At 41.8% G+C, this 18,933-nt stretch overlaps 1 protein-coding gene across 3 annotated transcripts in view; it reads right to left on the bottom strand.

The window, feature by feature from the left end:
- The window catches only part of Pdzk1 (PDZ domain containing 1), a 34,864-nt gene extending 17,375 nt beyond the window's left edge, over positions 1–17,489 (bottom strand). Inside the window, exons 1-2 of one of the 3 annotated variants that reach the window (XM_047545898.1) lie at positions 17,308–17,488; positions 16,628–16,707 (exon numbers count right to left, since the gene is read on the bottom strand). The gene's annotated coding sequence lies outside the window, so the exon portion shown is untranslated. Of the gene's footprint in view, positions 1–3,294; positions 3,348–16,627; positions 16,708–17,307 lie in introns of those variants that run through there. The other 2 variants (XM_047545909.1, XM_047545917.1) reach the window with 2 other exon arrangements.
- Between the last annotated feature and the right edge of the window lie 1,444 nt (positions 17,490–18,933).

Genomic DNA, 18,933 nt, shown 5'->3' with positions numbered 1-18,933 from the left:
CCTCATCACAGTTCCCTGCCTGTAAATCAGATAATAACCCAGAATAACCTGTCTGTCCTTTCCCTCCTGGAAGGAATAGATGACCATATAGGGTACGGAGAGGACAGAGTAGAGAAGAGGCAACAAAGTGCTCTAGGCACCCTAGAAGCCATGCAATGGCAATTTGAGATAGCCATCTCTGACCTTTGTGCCCATAGACAGGCAGTACAAACTGGGGCAGGAAGCCTCCCACTGCCCAATGACTTGGCCATCTCATGTGGTCTCAGCAAAGTCTACCAGTCACAGCACCAGTGTCATGTATAAGTAGTCATGTTGCCAAAAGCTCGGTCCTTGTCCCTGATGCCAATCCATATAAAGAAGACACAATTTTGAGAAAAAGAAAAAAGGTTTATTTCTTTGCTAGCAAAGGTGAAACATAGGGAACTCCTGTCCCAGAGGCTGTGCTCCTGTCCATCAGGGGGCTTTTAAAGAGGTGATTCAAAGGCTACCTTCCACATGTTCTGGAGTTGTAAGTCACTTGTGAATTTGGGAGATAGTCATTTCTGAGATCTTCTGGTACCATCCCCAAAGTCTGGATTACATCATTCCTATGGTGGGTGGGTACTCAAGGACAGATAACTCTGCCTAGGATGGGGAAGAAAGGTAATCCTGTTTCCCCTGAGATGAGGGAGAGATTAGGGAGGAGCAGAGAGAGAGAAAGAGAAAAAACAAATGTCCATTTTAAAAATAAGTTGCAGTAGCAAGGGCTATATTCAAAGAAAGCATAAAGTGGACCAGTTACAGTCAAGAAAACAAGAAACAGACTCCCCATCAGCATCAAGAGAAGAGAAAAGCGAAGTCACCCTCACCAGTGGTCATACCAGTACCTTAGGAGAAAAGGGGAAAGTATAGGGCATCACTAGTCCTGTTTGCTCAGGCGCAGGCCCCTGTTTATGACTCTAACCTCTCACTTCTCTCTCTGCTCATCCCCAGCCTGTGTGCATCAATTCCATTTCCAACTTGAATCCACATCTGTGTCCAAGCTCATTTCTAGATCCCTGTCAGCTGTTTCACAGGGCTGAAAAGTCTGAGGGGGGAAAAAAACCAAAGCCTCTGAAACCTTCAGGTTTAGGAACTTCATCTAAACGCTACAAAATTCAAAGCATGTCGTTGTGGTCAGGATAAAGGCCACTGGATTCCATAGTTTTGCCAAGAATTGAAGCTGTTTTGATCAACAGCTGATGCTCATTTTTAAGATAATCACCCCTAAAACCCAGCTGTCTTACATCTTGCAGTGTCAACCACAGGCTCTGAATCTTTTTCTTTATGACTGAAGATAGAAAGTGAAACTTCCTCACTAGTAGGACTAGTCTGTGTTTGGGGACAGGAAAGGAGCAAAGTTTTCCTGCATCTCCCTGGAAACCCAAAAGTCCAATATTTATAAGGAGATACAAATTACTATTTCTTGGCAAAATCTCAAGTTGTATTTTGCTTATTTGGTTGATTGGTCAAAGTTGTTAAACAGACAAATCACTCAGACCTGTACCGATGGCTTTGAAGCCTCCGGCACTGAAGGTCAGTTTCTTTTCATGTCTGTGGTTGAAGCCAGAATTAAAGCCAGTTCACACGAATAACAATACGGAAATGCTGCCACACCAGTGAAGAAATAGCTTCTACCCCCAGCCCTGCCTGCTCCCACAAGATGATTCGCCTAGGAGTCAAGAAGGCTGAGCTCTGGTCCAACTCCAGTCCTGGTTGTGTCTAGTTCACATCCGTGTTACACTGGCCCCTAAATCAGGTCCAGGATCAGTCACCTTAGCAAATCTGTGTTCTTGCTTCCTGATGAGACTGTCTGAGACCCTGGAACACTAGGCCTAACTAGGAAGGATTTTTGTATTTAATAATTATTTTCTGTCTCTTCGTCCCCCTACTCCATCCACTGCTTCCCGAGGAGATCTTGGGATCAGGCCCCTATGATGAACAGATTGATAACTAGTGAAGATCTATAGATTTCTATAATATCATTTCAGCAATTATCCGAAGCTAGAGTCCATTAAATCTTCAGCAGGCTTTATTCCCCAGTTCAAATAGCCAAAATAAAATACTGGAAATGAAAGCTGTAACCCTTTCTGAGCTCTAGGGGGGGAAAAAGTCAATACTTGGCAAGAAATTTGCTCATCTGTGGGAACCAGCACTGACTGGCAGACAGGAAAGTCTCAGGCAAAAGCCAAAGATTTTTTTTTCCCAGCAATCAATTATTAATCATGTCAATCCTACCTTTAGACTCCATACTCTTCCAAAACAAATTATTACCAGGAAAAATAATATGCCATGGTCAATAAGAAAAATTAGGTACATTTTAGAAGCTAGGAAAGTGAGGTAATTGCCCCAAAGGTGGGTAGGTGAGACCTCCAGGTGTAGTCAGCCACTGGGCTATTTCCACAGGAAATAAATAGCTAATGAGACCCACAGAACTTCTTCCAAGCCCAAGGCAAGCCAGGCTTTCTTAGCTACCATCTATCCATCCACATGGATTAGTCAATACACACCCTCACCAACTTCTCTGCACAGAGCTGGAAGTCCGAGCAGAGAGCATAATCTAAGGCTATGTAACTGAGATCCCAAGAGCCAGAGGGTTCAGCTTGGTTGACCAAGCCTTAGAATTATCATTTTCCCCTCAGTCTGTATGTCTGAGGCAGGACCTTTCTGGGCAGAGCTGGAAAAAAAGCAAGACTTCAGTTGATCCTGGTGTCAGTGGAGCTTGTAGTGAAGCATACCTGCCCTGTCAGTCTGCATGTCAAAAAGGCCTCTTCTAAAAGAATTGTTATATGTAGAAATGTCCTTTAGGGCTGGGGTTGTGGCTCAGTGGTAGAGTGTTTGCCTGGCATGTATGTGGCACTGGGTTCAATTCTCAGCACCACATATAAATAAATAAAGGTCCATCGGCAACTAAAAACTTTTAAAAGAGTCTCATTCCCTTAAAAAAAAAAAAAGAAGAAGAAGAAAGAAAGAAAGAAACAAAGAAAGAAAGAAAGAAATGTCCTTTTAAAAAAACATCATGGGAGCCATGCATGGTGGGGCCTACCTGTAATCCCAGGAGTTTGGGAGGCTGAGGCAAGAGGATCACAAGTTCAGAGCCAAACTCAGCAACTTAGCAAGGCTCTGTCTCAAAACGAAAAATAAAAAGCTAGGTATGTAGCTCAGCGATGAAGTGCCCCTGGGTTCAATCCCCAGTACCAAAACAAATAAATAAAAAAATTTTTTAACAACACCACATCATGGGCTGAGGTTGTGGCTCAGTGTTATCGCACTCACCTAGCACACATGAGGCCCTGGATTTGATCCTCAGCACCACATAAAAATAAAGGATTGTGTCCACCTGCAACTTAAAAAAAACTTTAAAAAAACAAAACAAAACACATCATGAGCATGAAAACTCACAAACTTACACAGAGTAGGGGACAGAGGAAGGATGAAGGGATTTTAAAGTCACTTAGCTTTATCTAAACTCCATTATTTCCTGAAAAATATTTGAAACTCTCAAGGTCAGTGGGATTCTGACAAGAACACAAAGCATTTTCCAAACCCAAACATGAATGGGGGTTTCCTGAAACATTTCCAGTTCAAAGACACAGTTATTTATCTAGCCTTCTGTGCTTCCAGATATTTTTATTTTTTGTGCAGCTGCATTTCTTCTTGTTTTGCTGTGCTGGGGAATTGAACCCAGGGCCTCACACATGCTAGGTAAATACTCTACCAGTGAGCTACAGCCCCAGCCCCAGGTATTATTTTTAAAAAGAATTGTGGAGCTGCTAGAACCAGGCAAAATATGGGCCACAGAGAAGCAATTTCTTCTGAGGAAAGAAAAGAAACAGCAATTCCTAAAGAAGCAAAATCAGCAAAAATTACAGGATCTTCCTTTATCTCCTCAATCCTGGGAGTTGCCCATCCATGCCCAAAGTCACCATCTGGGTTCATCCGAGTGAGCAGATACACTCAGTTGAAACAGTATAAATCCATACATCGTAGGATGGTGCTAGCCATAATAAATCCTGTCATTATTTGCAAACTTGAGGTCAGTTGAGGTATTTGATCTTCAAATGATCACAATCACCTGACAAATTTGGTTCTCACTCCTAGCTGCCACTCAGAATCACCTGTAGGGACTTATAGAAATAGACGCTTAGGCCCCACCTTAGATCTCCAGACTTGAAATTTAAACATGAGCAAAGAAACTAGTGTTTAAAATCATCCCATGATGTCCCTGACTCCTCTTTTCTCCCCTCAGTATTAGGATAACTCCCTCATGGGTCACAGCAGAATGTCAAGGTTGAATGAACTATTAACAACCACCCTGAGCTCAGCTTTACCCACTTGAGAAGCCAAGGAAACAGCCTGGCTAGGAGAAACCTTTGGTCCTCCTTGTAGAGTCAAGATCCAGTCCTGACCCTAGTGAGTGTCCCAGCCAATGGGAGTATACAGCAACCTAGCGCCTGTGCCTTGTGCCTTTCTTCCCAAGTTCTAGGCAAACAGAACCAAACATAGATGAAAACAACTTTTCACCTATGAATTTGGGGGAGTTCTGCCTCTCAGCCTGTCTTTTAAAATCGTGTGCCACGCCTCCTTCCCCCACCATTCAAGTCTGAGGCCCCACTAGTCATCCTGTGATCCTACAGTCATCCTGAGAACCCCAGAGTCACAGTGGTGATTACCAGCTCTATTTTAGTTCTTCACTCCCTGCCAATCTCCTCCTACCCCCCAAATGGTTAGCTTCTTCAAGTAGCATGCTGGAGAAGGGGATGCCTGTGTGGGATCATGAGCATGGTTCCTTCAACTTTCACCAAACATCAAGATCTATTACCCCAGAGCCAATTTCATCTGTTCATGCCTCAGATACTTGCCTCATATTTATATGCAAAACGCTGTTAAATGTTTGATGGAATAAATTGAAACATACCTGCCCCCAAATCCTTGGGAGACTTTAGAATCAGGTTAAGGAAAAGTTTTAGTACAAAATTAACTACCACCGTATGAGTGCCATAAGATCTATGACATGGGCCAAATGAAGGAAAGGTTCAAGAGTTAAATAGGATTTGACTTAGGCCTTAAAAACAGATGGGTGAGAACTGGGGTTACGGTTCAGTGGTACAGCACTCACCACGCACGTGTGAGGCACTGGGTTTGAGCCTCAGCACCACATAAAAATAAATAAATACAAATAAAAGTGTCCACCTACAAAAAATATATATAAAAAAATGAGATGGATGAGGTCTGGAGTTGAGGCTCAGTGGTACAACACTTGCCTGGCATGTGTGAAGTCCTGGGTTCTGTTCTCAGCACCACATATAAATAAATAAAATAAAGGCATGCTATCAATCTACAATTACAAAAACAATTTTTAAAAATTTTTAAAAACAGATAAGTGAGATTTCAATAGGAAAAAAGTAGGAAGAGAACATTTTAGACACAGAATAGTGTGGCCATCGGGACATGGACATGGAAAAGTTCTTGGGCATAATCAAGGAAGAGCTAAAAACCTGATGTGGGCGAAAGGACTGCCAAACAAAGGGAATTGTGGGTTAGACTGAGAAGGGCTTAATTACCAGCCCAAGGGGTCTGACCTTAGATTGGAGGTCAGTGGGCATCACTCAGAGCTTTTAAATAGAGCAAGGGTAAGGGTTTTGTTCCAAGAATGGTGGTGGAATGAACTGGACCAAAGACGCACTGGAGGAAGGCCAGGTAAGAGGCTGTTGTAATAATCCTCACACATGATAAAGGGCCTGACCCAGCCTAAAAACCGTGAAAACAGTATGAAGGTGACAGAGGCAGAGGAACTACATAGAGGGCTGGGTGACAGCTGGCGTTAACTCCTCAAACCTGTCCTCTCAGGTTTCTCCATGAAGGGATGATGTAAGAAAGAACAGGTGCAACAACACAGGTGTCCAAATACACTCACTGACTAGGACTAGAATCCAGGAGGAGCAACAGGTCTCCTGCACCCAGTCGGAGTCAGAGCCCACGACTTCTGCTTCTCTCCCTCATTACTGTTTACCCCCCTGAAGTGTAGCTTTTTTGTTGTGGTTTCCCTGCCAAGAAGGATCCTCTGTTTCACAGAGTGTTACATGCACAGCTGTCTTTGAGGCCACATCTCAATTTGAACACAGCTGTGCTTTGGTTCCTATCAGACCCAGGGTTGCAAAAATATTCTAGTTCTGTAGCCACCTACTTAATCTGTTTTTCCACAAGGGCCACTTGTATAACTTTCTCTGAATTTATTACCTTAGGTCAATTTTTTTCTACTAACCAACTTTGATGCTTTTCCTACCTTCCAGCCCTGGACTCTACTACCAGTATGGAATGAATTGTAGCCCCCTGCCCCTAATTCACCCATTGAAGCCCTAATCTCCAATGTGATTATATCAGCTATAAGGACCTCAGTTACTTTAAAAATCCCTAAGGGTGAGAACCTAAGCAAGGACTGGTGTCCTTATCAACAAGGGAGGAGCCATCAGGGAAAAACTTATTTAAAGAAAAGACTAAGGACACAGCAAGTAGGTGGCCACCTGCAAGTCAAGGAAGGAGTCCTCGAGAGAAACCAAACTTTCAGTCTCTAGAACTTCAAGAAAATAGCTTTGTTGTTCAAAACACCCAGTCTGATATTCAGTTGCAGCAGCCCTAGCACCTTCTGAGTAACAGTCACTCAGCTTGGATATTGGAAAGGGAAGGGGTCAAAGGAAACCAAGTTCATGCTTTGGTGAGTGGCAGAAAAATGATGCTATTAAAATATGGTATAGTTTGAGGAGCAAGAAGACAAAGACAGTTTGGGATGCATTTAAATCAGAGAACATGGCAGAACCTCTCTGGAGCTCAGGAGATATTGGACTGGAGTCTAGGTTTAGGACAATCAGCATGGTGATGCTAGGTGAAGCCCATGGTTACAATAAGGAACAAAGAGGGCCAAGGATAAAACGTGGGATAATAACCTAGATAGGTGACAGGAAGATGAAGCAAAAGGAATATTCAGAAACCAGAAGGCCAAGATTTAAAATATCATCTAACCAAAAAGAAGAATTTTAAGATAGGATATTTAAATAAATAGGCTAAAGAACTGGACAGACATTTCACAGAAAAAGATACACAGATGATCTGCAAATCTATAGAAAAAGTGCTCATCATCCCTAGTAATTAGAGAAATGCAAATTAAAACCACTCTAAGGTTTCATCTAACTCCAATTAGAATGGCTATTATCAAGAACACAAGCAATAATAAGTGTTGGCGAGGATGTGGGGGGAAAGGTGCACTCATACATTGCTGGTGGAGTTGCAAATTAGTGCAGCCACTCTGGAAAGCAGTATGAAGATTCCTCAGAAAACTTGGAATGGACCCACAATTTGACCCAGCTATCCCACTCCTTGGTTTATATCCAAAGGACTTAAAATCAGCATACAGTGATGCAGCCACATCAATGTTCACAGCAGCTCAATTCACAATAGCAAGATTGTGGAATCAACATAGAGGCCCTTCAATTGATGAAAGGATAAAGAAACTGTAGTATATATACACAATGGAATATTACTCAGCCATAAAAAAGAATACAATTATGGCATTTGTTGGTAAATGGATGAAGTTGGAAGAGATCATGCTAAGTGAAATAGATCAATCCCAAAAAACCAAAGGTCAAATGTTTTCTCTGATAAGTGGATGATGATATATAACAAGGGGGGTTGGTGGAGGGAAGAGAAGAATGAAGGAACTTTGGATGGTGTAGAGGAAAATGGGGTGGAAGCGGGTGGAGGACAGAAAGATAGAATGAAACAGTATTACCTTATGTATATGTATGATTACATGAATGGTGTGAATCTACATTGTGTACAATCATAGAAATGAAAAGTTGTACCCCATTTGTGTACAATGAGTCAAAATGCAGTCTGTAAAAATAAAAAAGATTTTAATTAAAAAAAAAAAAAAAGAAAAGAAAGAAAAAGAAAAAGAAAATGAAAGTCCAGGCCCAATGGAGAACTCAGAGCTGGGATAGCACTTTCAAGGGAAAACTTAACAATCCTTCTGCCTCAGCCTCCCAAGTTGCTGGAGTTACAATCACATGCCACAACACCTGACTTATTTTTAACATTAGAAAAGGTCACCATATGCCAGGCACGGTGGCGCACCCCTGTAATCCCAGCAACTCAGGAAGCTGAGGCAGGAGGATGACAAGTTCAAAGCAGCCTCAGCAAATAAGGGAGGTTCTAAACAACTTAGTTAGATCCTGACTCAAAAAATGGGGATGCAGCTCAGTGGTAAAGCACTGCTGGGTTCAATTCTCCAGTATGAAAAGGAAGAAAAGAAAAAACTGCAAGCATGTGTGTACACCAAGGGTTAATGTAGAGAACAGAGGAAACAGGGTTATCCTTGACAAGATGGAATACCTCTACTTTGGGGCTGAGAGAATAGGAAAAAAGGAAATAAAGAAGAAAATAAGGTTGCTTATTTCAGTTTTGGTCTCCCCTGAAAAGTAGTTGAAAAAGTGGCAAGTCAGCAACTTTGACAATACAGAATAAAAGTGTCACACCGAAGTACCCTTTGGTCATATAAATCAGTGAAGGTGGTCAGGAGAGGATTGTAGATTAACTGCTACTTAACACAAACACACTGCTGCTCTGAGGAAGCCAGACGCTAGTATGCCAGATCTTCCAGTTTCTCAGGGGAATATGGAATTTTTTTTTTAAACTGGAGATTGAACCCAGGGATGCTTAGCCACCAAGCCACGTCCCCAGCCCTTTTTATATTTTATTAAGAAACAGGGTCTCACTGAGTTGCTTAGGGTCGTGCTAAATTGCTGAGGCTGGCTTTGAACTCTCCCACATCAGCCTCCAGATCTGCTGAGATTACAGGCCTGTGCCACCATGTCCGGTGAATCTGGAAATCTTGATTTATGTGAAATGCCCCCATTTTTAAAAAACAATACCTCTTTCAAACTTTTAAGTAACTGTAAACTAACAGAATTGAACCTCTGGACCAGCAGTTTGTAACCACTGGTAAAAAGGATTTCTGATGCCACAGTACTATTTCACAACACAGAGTCCAAAAAATTGAATAAAAATTTGTAGGAGCTGGCCATGGTGGTGGACACCTGTAATCCCAGCAGCTCAGGAGTTTGAGGCAGGAAGATCACAAATTCAAGGTCAGCCTCAGCAACTAAGCAAGGCCCTAAGTAATTTAATGAGACCCTGTCTCAAAAAATAAAAAAAAAATAAATAAAAGAGTTGGGGTGGCTCAGTGTTTAAGCGTGCTTGGGTTTAATCTCTAGTACCAAAAACAAAAGTTAAGGGGTTGACACAGAAAACTTCATCTTGAAGATTAGAACAGAGTAGTTTTCAGTAAAGGAATTCTAAAGCAGCCACATTTGTATGTGACTGAGGTGAACAAACAAGATTGAAGCAGTAATAAACCTCTAAACAAAGAAAAGCCCAAGACCAGACAGAATCACAGCTTAATTTTACCAGATCTTTAAAGAACTATGACAAGAGTTCTAAAATTATTCTATGAAATCGAAAGGGAGAGAATACGTCCAAACTCATTTTATGAAGTCAGTATCACCCTGATACCTAACCCAGTTAAGGACACTTTAAGAGGATTACATAAATTGACAAACACAGATGCAAAAAAATCCTCAATAAAATATTAGCAAATCAAATTTAAGAACATATTAAAAGGATCACATAGCATGATCAAGTTGATTTCATCCCAGGGATGCAAAGATGGTTCAAGATATGTAATTTTTTTTCCAGTACTGGGGATTTAACCCAGGGCCTTGCACATGATAGGCAAGCACTCTACCACTGAGCTACAACTCTAACCCTAACGTGAAAATTGACAAATGTATCATGCCACATAAATGGAATGAAGTACCAAAAATTACAGGATGAACAAGGGTTTTAAAGCTAAATCTAGTTTTTGATCCCAGTTTCACTCCTTGCTGGTTGTGAGAACATGGGTAAGTTCTTTAATTGGAAGCTGAAGATTGAAGTACACCTGGCATAGAAAGCACATATGGAGACATTAAATATCATTCAAGACAATATGAAAAGCATTTATGTTCAGTATCTGGAGCATAGAAGCCCACTCCATGCAAATCATCTTTCCTGTCCCCTGGTGGGAGTCCTTGTACACTGGGATTCCCATATCCTGCAGAACATTTGCACAGTGTTCCTGATTTTATTTTTGAAGCTGAAGAGTTTACAGATTTGAGAATATGGCAGGTACCTTGATCATCAGGCCAGAGATTCTCTATCTATTCACTTCAGACCATCTCTGCAAAGTTAATGTTATCTGGTAAAAAGTCAATGAACTCAGATTTATCTGGACTCAAGAGTATCATGTAGGGCTGGGGCTATAGCTCAGTTGGCAGAGTGCTTGCATGTCAAGCACAAAGCCCTGGGTTCAATTCCCAGAACTGAAAGAAAAAAGAAAAAAAAAAGTATCATGTAAGTCCAAATGCCAGGGAATTATAAGATAGAATCAAATGTTGTATATCTAAGTGCTGTAAGAGTCCAGGGAACTTTAACGGAAGTTCAAAACTAAGCTGGCCAGAAAGATCCACCACCTGAAACAGATGAGCTCCAACGGAAGTGAACACCAAGGACCAAAGAACAGACAAAGATGGGAAAACTGGAGTGAGTCAAACATTATCTTAAATACAGATATCAGGCCCAGGATAGACCATGGTTGCCAGGGAGGATCTAGTGAATGGTTTCACACACCAAACTGCAGCACTGAATTTCCAAAAAGATTAGAGGAAGGACAAGATAAACAGGCATTCAACTTGGAAGTAGAAAAAAACAGAAAAAGGACTCATAAGTAATGGCCAGGTGCAATGTATCATCAGGCATGAAAGAGCCCAGGAGCTCTTTCAAGGCACGGGATATAATAGGACTATTCCTAAACAGAGTAACTCATGAGTATCCTAGACTGCCATCATCTTATCTAATAGTAATTAGAAATCAATTATGCAGTCAGAATCAGATTACAAAGAAAACAGCCTATCCCCACAAGATCCTTATATAAGCAACACCTGAGCCACAAAACTTTTCCTGAACAGTAAAAGAGAGTCATCAAGTGATAATGTTTAACCCTAATTACTACAACTGTGGAAGGGTCTTTGATGATATAACCTAGGATGCAACTGTTGAGTAAATTATGCCTGTTTCATGGAGGCATAAGGGAAAGAGCACGGTCTTCCTGGTCACTTTCAACCTAGACATAATTCGCCTTCCACTGAACTCTGGGCTGGTCTATAAAACACTTGGAACTTCAGCAAGGAGAAAGCAGTGTTCCCAGGAAGCTTGACCAGGTGTATCTGCACAATGTGCACTTTTGAGGAATGCTGTTCCTCCAGCATTTGTATGCATCTGTATAATAAGAAAAGAAAGTCACAAAACTTGTTAGAAAAATATAGTCTGTGGAGACTACGTGATGCTAAGTTCCACTACAGTAGATAGGCTGAGAATTCCTCTGTTAAAATCAGCCCTGACACAAAACTCTCATCAGCCATATCCATCTTCTTCCAGAGCCTTGCACACAGCCTTGGCACAGGCTTTTTTTTTTTTTCTCTCCCTAACAACATGAAATTCTTTTGTATCTCAGCGGATACTGACAAAATGTCTCTGGCAAGGAAGAGATAAAAGGCAATTTTTTTGTATGTGGTGCTGGAGATTGTACCCCACCTGGCACGTACTAGGCAAGTACTCTACCACTCAGCACCATCCCCAGCATCAAAAAAAAGGCAATCCATCCCAGCGTGGTGGCACACAACTGTAATCCCAGCGACTCAGGAGACTGAGGCAAGAGGATCACAAGTTCAAGGCCAGCCTCACCAATTTAGTGAGGCCCCAGGTAAGATGAGATGCTGTCTCAAAAAATAAAAAGGACTGGAGATGTGGCTCAGTGGTTAAGTGCCCCTGGGCTCAATCCCTGGTACCAAAAAAAGTCTGAACTCCTTGCTCAGATTGAGGCTGAGTATAGCCCAGCGCCCCTCATCTTTCTCTGCTCCTCAGTAGGCACCAAATTGTTCTAGGTATGACCACCCACACTCAGCACACCCTTTACTCTGGCTACTTGCTCTATCTAGAACACCGGTCCCCACTTCTACTTATTCATAGTAGGTGCTAAGTAAATATTTTTTTCCAAGTGAACAAATTCAAGACTTATTTTCAAGGCACAGTTCGAATTTAGGTTGTAAAAAAATCCTTCCATGACTACCACAGTCCTGAAGGTATTACTCCATCTTCTGAATATCAAGCATCATGCATATATTCAGCAAGGTATCTTTAGTACCTACAGTGGGGGAGGTGTCGAGGCTCAACACAGAGTATAAACTGTACTGCCTTCAAAGAGCCCATGCTATGGGCAAGGCTATAGGGGCAATGACCAAACAGACTCTGTTGTACCCTGAGACTCCATGTCATGTAAGAAATGCTTCTCTGGTGGGAATACCCCACCTTTATACCCATCAACAGTTGCTTAGCATAGCATGTTTGGCAACACAAAATGGCAATTCTTATGTAATGTAAAATTGTTCTCTTTTTGGTTCCTATTTTATTGGACAATGTACCCTGTCAGAGAATGACTGTCTAAATGTTAGTAACCATTCTCAGATTGTACCCAACTAAGGTCGTTTTGACCCACTTCCCCTTCTGCTTATGATTTTAGATCTCAAGTTAGTTTGTAATTTTGAATCATAGCAACAGTCACTTATGATTGATGTACTGATATGCTTTACTTATGGTATAAAAACCCCTGCAACCCTATGCTCGGGGTTGTTCTCCCAATAGCCATTTTTGGGGCATTGTGTGATACGCTCAGTCAACTGGCTAATAAAGACTCTCAAATTTGGACTTCTCAGTGGTGATTGGTCTGTTCTTAAGTTGTGCCCCAAACACCCAGAGACCAGTGGGAAGAGTTACTAAACAAATATTGAACAATAGTATGGATGCTGGAACAGTTAAAACGTTTTCTTATTGTTATACACATTTATTGAGCTCTGGGTTCTAGGAACAGCCTACATACTGCTTATGAGTTCCAATTTAATCTGAATGGGCCACTTTACAAGGAAAAAAGGACTCTGAAAAGTTAAGTTAGTTTCATGTGGCTATTTGGATAAACAGAACCTGGATCCAAACCTAGTTGGGTCTGGGTTCCTTCCATCTACCATCCTTTCCAGCTGTGAGGGGTACAATGTGTTATGGGAACACAAGTAGTTTGGGAGGAGGAATGCATCCCTGGAAAATTAAATAGCACCACAGAATGGTTCAGAAAGACTTGAGCATTTGCATATTGAAAGGAAGAAATCGGTCAGTTTAGACTGTGAAACAACTTGAACTCAATCCTGTAGATTACAGAGGAACTTCAGTGTTCACATTGTGTGTCCCCATCAAGATAAGTTCCCTTAATAGACACCACAGCTTCTCTCTGTATTCTCACACCACCAAGTATGTACTCAATACAACTGGCAAGAAGTCCATAGGCCTTTCTGGGTCATTTAGTTTTGTTCCATGGTTCCACCCAGGTGAAGATTATCTAACCAGCTTGGAGCCTCAGAAGCTGGTGGCTGTTTCAAACTAAGAGCAAACCTTAGAAGGTGACATCAAGAATTCAAGAGGTCACCTTCCCTGTTTATCAAAACTCCCTGCACACCAAGGTTCCTTCATTTTCTGGGGTCATGCACATCTCAAAGCTGTCTGTGATCATCATCATAGTAGCACTTACATGAGGGGGGCACTATGTGCATTCTCCCATTTAACCCCCATAACAACAGGGACTAGATTCTACATGCTCATTTGACTGATAAGGAAATAGAGGCTGAGAGAGAGAGTAATCTCATCTGGAATACAAGTTTCAAATTTCTAATGCCCATGCTCTTAGCCATTTCTCTTTATACCCACCAGGCAAAGATATTAGGGAAATCCAGGTAATCCTTCATGAAGGACCAAGGGAAGGAGTTGCTAAGGTCTTGAGGAAAACATGTCTACTTTTTTCTCCTCTCATCAAATTTCAATATTACAAATGAGAATCATTTAACCAAAATGTGACCAGAGTTCACCTCCACGTGATCAGACTCAACTTGAGAGATGACTTGAGACAGGATCAGAATTCTTCAACCTCTTCTCCTGAGAAGCAGTTTATCAAAACAAGTGTCTGTCCTTCCAACTCCTTCTCTGTTACACTAACTTCAATTTATCCAAATATCTAAGTGTCAGTTCTATGCCAGCTACGGTTCTAGGAGCTAGAATACAACAAGTGACACAAAGGACAAGATCTCTGCTTTCTTGAAGCTTGACATCTGGCAAAGGTAACAAGCAAAAAGTAATCAAGATGATTTCTGACCAGGCATGGTGGCCCACGCCTGTAATCCCAGCAGCTCAGGAGGCTGAGGCAGGAGGATTCTGAGTTCAGAGCCAGCCATGCTATGAATGATATAGTGGTGAGATGGAAAGGGGAGGCTATTTAGAAAGTCCTTCCTGGGGAAGTTAACATTTGAATTCATACCTAAATGACAAGCAGCTTTCAAAGTACTAGGATTTACCTTATACTTGGTGGGTTGAAAAGGACATTGGTAGCTTGGGGTGAGGGCCCATACATGGAATCCCAGTGACTCAGGAGGCTGAGGCAGGAGGATCACAAGTTCAAACCAGCCTCAGCAAATTAGTGAGGTCCTAAGGAACTTAGCAAAATTCTGTCTCAAAATTTAAAAAGGGGGCTGGGTTTGTGGCTCAGTGGTAGAGTGCTTGCCTAGCACATGTGAGTCACTAGGTTTAATCTTCAGCACCACATAAAAAAAAATGTTTTGATGTCCATCTACAACCAAAAAGTATTTTTTAAAAAAAAATTTGTAGGGCTGGGGAGATAGCTCAGTTGGTAGAGTGCTTGCCTTGCAAGCACAAGACCCTGGGTTTGATCCCCAGCACCGCAAAAAATAAATAAATAAATAAAAATTTAAAGGACTGGGATGTGACCCAGTGGTTAAGCACCTCTGGGTTCAATCCCTGGTACAGGAAAGAAAGAAAGAAAAAGACATTACGGGCTGGGTATGGTGGTGTGCCCCTGTAATCCCAGTGACTCAGGAAGCTGAGACAGGAGAATCACAAGTTCAAAGTAGCCTCAGCAATTTAACAAGACCCTGTCTCTAAATAAAAGGACTGGGGATGTGGCTCAATGGTTAACCACCCCTGGGTAATAAAAAAAAAAAAAAGACATTAGTAATTATCTAGTCTCAACTCTAGTTGTAGGTGAGTAAATAGAGGTTCAATGAGATTAAAAGACTGAGTCTTCAGCTGACTACACTGCTGTTTCTTCCTGCTATTCTGTAGAGCCTTTGAAATGACACATTTGAAATGTAAGTATCTTACATTTATGCTTTTAATCCCCTCAAACATATTCCAATTTATAGTTCTATTTTCAGTACAACCTTGGGAAAAAGATGACAGGCCTTCCTTCATTTGACAGATTAAATGGAGGCCCCAGTTGGCTAATGGCCCATTACAAACAACTGAATCAAAACCCTGGTTATTCGTATTCCAGACTGTATTCTTTCCTCTAGATGAGAAGCAGTTGTCTAATAAGTGGTCTACGAATGCAAGACATTATTATCAACTTCATATTTTATGATGCAAAGAACATACAGATGAGAAAGATAAGAGCAATTTACTTAGCCATAACAAACTCAAAGTCCCAGAGTTATCTGTGTGGGAAGAATAAGTGACCCCATGTGACTGGACAACTATGGCCTGGAGTCAATCAGGGTCCTATGACTTCTGGATAAAGAGCTGAAAGCTTCAGCACCACATTGCAGGAATTTTAGTAAATTAAGGAGGAATGTGTTCCTTTTGCAGTGTCAGCCCAAGAGTCTCCATAGCTGGATCCAGACCAGACCAGGAGTCCTCATAGATGACAAAGCCTTAGTAAAAGTCATATTTAAGTCCTTTGATTTTTCTACTTAGGAAACAAGTAGTTCTCAACCCTGTCTACACATCGAAATCGCCTGGGAGAACTTCAAAGTAACAAAGATTTTTCAGATTCACTCAAGACAGAGATTTACAAACTCCAAAGGGTAGAACCTGGGAATCTGTTTTAAAATTCAGTCAGTCTCTAAATCCATGGGCTATTTTTCACTTCTTAATACTATAATATGATAGAGGAAAGATGCATGTTTTATTACCCAGTGAGAGGGTTGTCTCCCTTTAAGGGATGCTTTAAAAGAAAGTCTTTTCTAATAGGCAAATTCCCTGCATAGTAGGGAGGTCCTGGGAGAATATTTCTAGTGGCCTGTGAAGTCCGTTGTCTCACTCCCCTGGCTACACATCAAACCCCCCACTCAACCCTGGGAAACTTTTTTTGAGATCAGTTTATCAATTGCTTTGTGAAGCAGAGCCTAACCCTCAAGCTGCCCCTTGAGGGGCAGTAGAAAGAATCTGAGTGTCGACAATCCCTTACCCCAACCCTTACTCCCAACCACCACAAAGGTGGCCTTTCCCACTGGCCTCTCCTCCGCTCTGGGCAGCCATCTACTTTAGGGGAAAAGGAAAAGAAAGAAGGCAATTTGAGCCCAGGTGGCCAGCACCCTCAATCAGGGGGACACAAGCCAGTTCTTACCTGTACTCGGAAGGAAGAGGAGTTGCTCTGTCCCTCAGGAATTCTCTCTGCTGTGAGCACTAGTCTTGGAACCCACTGGACTTTGAACAAAGATCAATTTAAAAGCTGATGTATTTAACAGGACGTGTGATCTGAGTTCAAGTGACCTCTGTACTCCTTCAGCCAACTGGCTAGGCCCTGAACTGGAAAACCTGAGAAACCCTCAGTAAACCAACGCTCTGGCCCACCTGCCTGGAGGTGCAGGGAGGGGCTTCTTATCTTCCTCCAGACAAGGAGGAGGGGAAAGAAGAGGAGCAGGGAGAACAATCAGGAAGTAGGTACCTCCGCATTCCTTCTTCTCTTCCTTGGGCAGATGCCGCGGATGCCCAAACAACCCCCAATTCTGTTAGGAGTTTCTACTGTCCCCCATCCCAGGGTCAGGTCCAGGGATTATTACCAGAACACCCTCCCATTGTAAGGCCATCCTGGGGAGTAGTAACCTGTACAACCCCACCTAGGAAAAGGCAGGGTGTGTCAATAAACCCCAGTAAGTGAGGCAAATCCCTTCAGTTTACATCCTTCCACTGCCCTAGAAGTTCTTGCTTGCACAATCCCTAGGAGCCAAGTAGCAAAGCCCAGGCTGATTTCCCAGCCTTCCTTTTAATAGCCCTCTCCTCACACCACCTTCCTCTCTTTCTCACCTGAATGCTGTTTTTAATTCTCCAATCTTCTGGTAACTGTCTTCCTCTTGCACACTTAGAGCCTATTCGTTAAGTCCAGCAGGGCAAGTGGAAGAACTTTGCACAAGCCTGGGTCACTGTGGGCTGTTGCTGCTTTGCTCAGTCCCTAGCCCCAGTCAGGATCAGCAGCTGATCTCTATCAGCCGCATCCATGCAGACCATTCCAGCACTGGCTTCTCACTCACCTGGATCCTCAGCCCACACTGCAATTCAGGGCAATAGATTGCTCCAGGCAGTGAGGCAAGGCGAACCACAGACTGAGAACTGGATGGCCTCACCCTTCCACCCACGCTGGGCAGGCCACTTGTCTTCCCTGGGCCCTGGCTGGCTTTGCCCCCAACAGAGGCATGACCTGAGTCAGGATACATGGTTTAAAACTGACAAATATCTGAGCCATTTTCTCATACTAGGCCATCTTTGACCTTGAAGTTTTGCCCTCTTGATCTCTTATATATCTTCCAAAGCATTAGGGTAGAACGGGAAAATATGAATTAAGGATCGGAACAACTGAGTTTCAAATGTTCAAATACTGATTCTGCTATTTCCTGGGTTCAATTTAGAGTAATTCATATTTTAACTTTGTATGCGTGGGGTCCTGGGGATGGAACCCAGGGCCTTACACATGCTAGGCAAGTATTCTACCACTAAACCACATCCCCAGCTCATTTTTAACTGAGTCTCATTTACTTTCATCGTCTATAGTATTTTTTATATTATTGTTAGAAATTTCCCTTTTATATTGAATCACAATATTCCTTGTTACCCTCTGGTGCAACACTGATTGTTCTTCAAAGCAGTTCTCCAAATATTTGAAAGTTGATATATGCCCCCCAGTCCTCTTTTTTATGGGATTCAAGAAATGTCCCTCATTCCATAAGGTGGTCTGCCTACACAGTGATGTCAAGACTTCCTACTCTGGACCCCAGCTGATTTGCAAATGTCCCTCTTAAAACCAATACCTAAAGAGAAAATTTTTAAAATGAGAGAATTAGTCTGTCTTTGGTACAAGGGTACCTACACAGTTGTCTAAAATTACCAAAATTTGTCAAACTATACACCTAAAATAGATGAGTTCTATCACATGTAAATAATGCCTTAATTTTAAAAGAAAGGTGCCTAAGTCACTGAAATTTATTTTTGAAACTTCTAAAATTAAAATAAAAAGCTGGAGGACATAGAGTGTAGCTTATACTCAGTCCCAATCAAGAGGCTTTTCAGAGCACCCTTTCTTACAAGCACAGATGGAATAGTAAGCCACAAGCCTTCACACAGGAAATCAGAGGCCTCAAGATGCAGAGACAGTATTGGTTCAAAAGTAAATAAAATACAGTAGGATGAATCAGAGATAACTTTCCTATGTTCATAATGAATGCACAACCAGGGAAACTCCACATCATGTACAGCCACAAGAATGGGATCCTAATTAGAATAAGTTATACTCCATGTATGTCTAATATCAAAATACACTCTACTATCATGTATATCTAAAAAGAACAAATGTTTTAAAAAGAAATTATTTGTGAACATGAGGTCAAATATCTGGTTTAATTCAATTACTCAATATATCTTTTTAAGTTGTACAAAAAA

This window comes from Sciurus carolinensis, chromosome 1 (assembly GCF_902686445.1).
Source record: "Sciurus carolinensis chromosome 1, mSciCar1.2, whole genome shotgun sequence".
NCBI lineage: Eukaryota > Metazoa > Chordata > Mammalia > Rodentia > Sciuridae > Sciurus > Sciurus carolinensis.
This window is presented reverse-complemented; position numbering and strand designations above follow the sequence as displayed.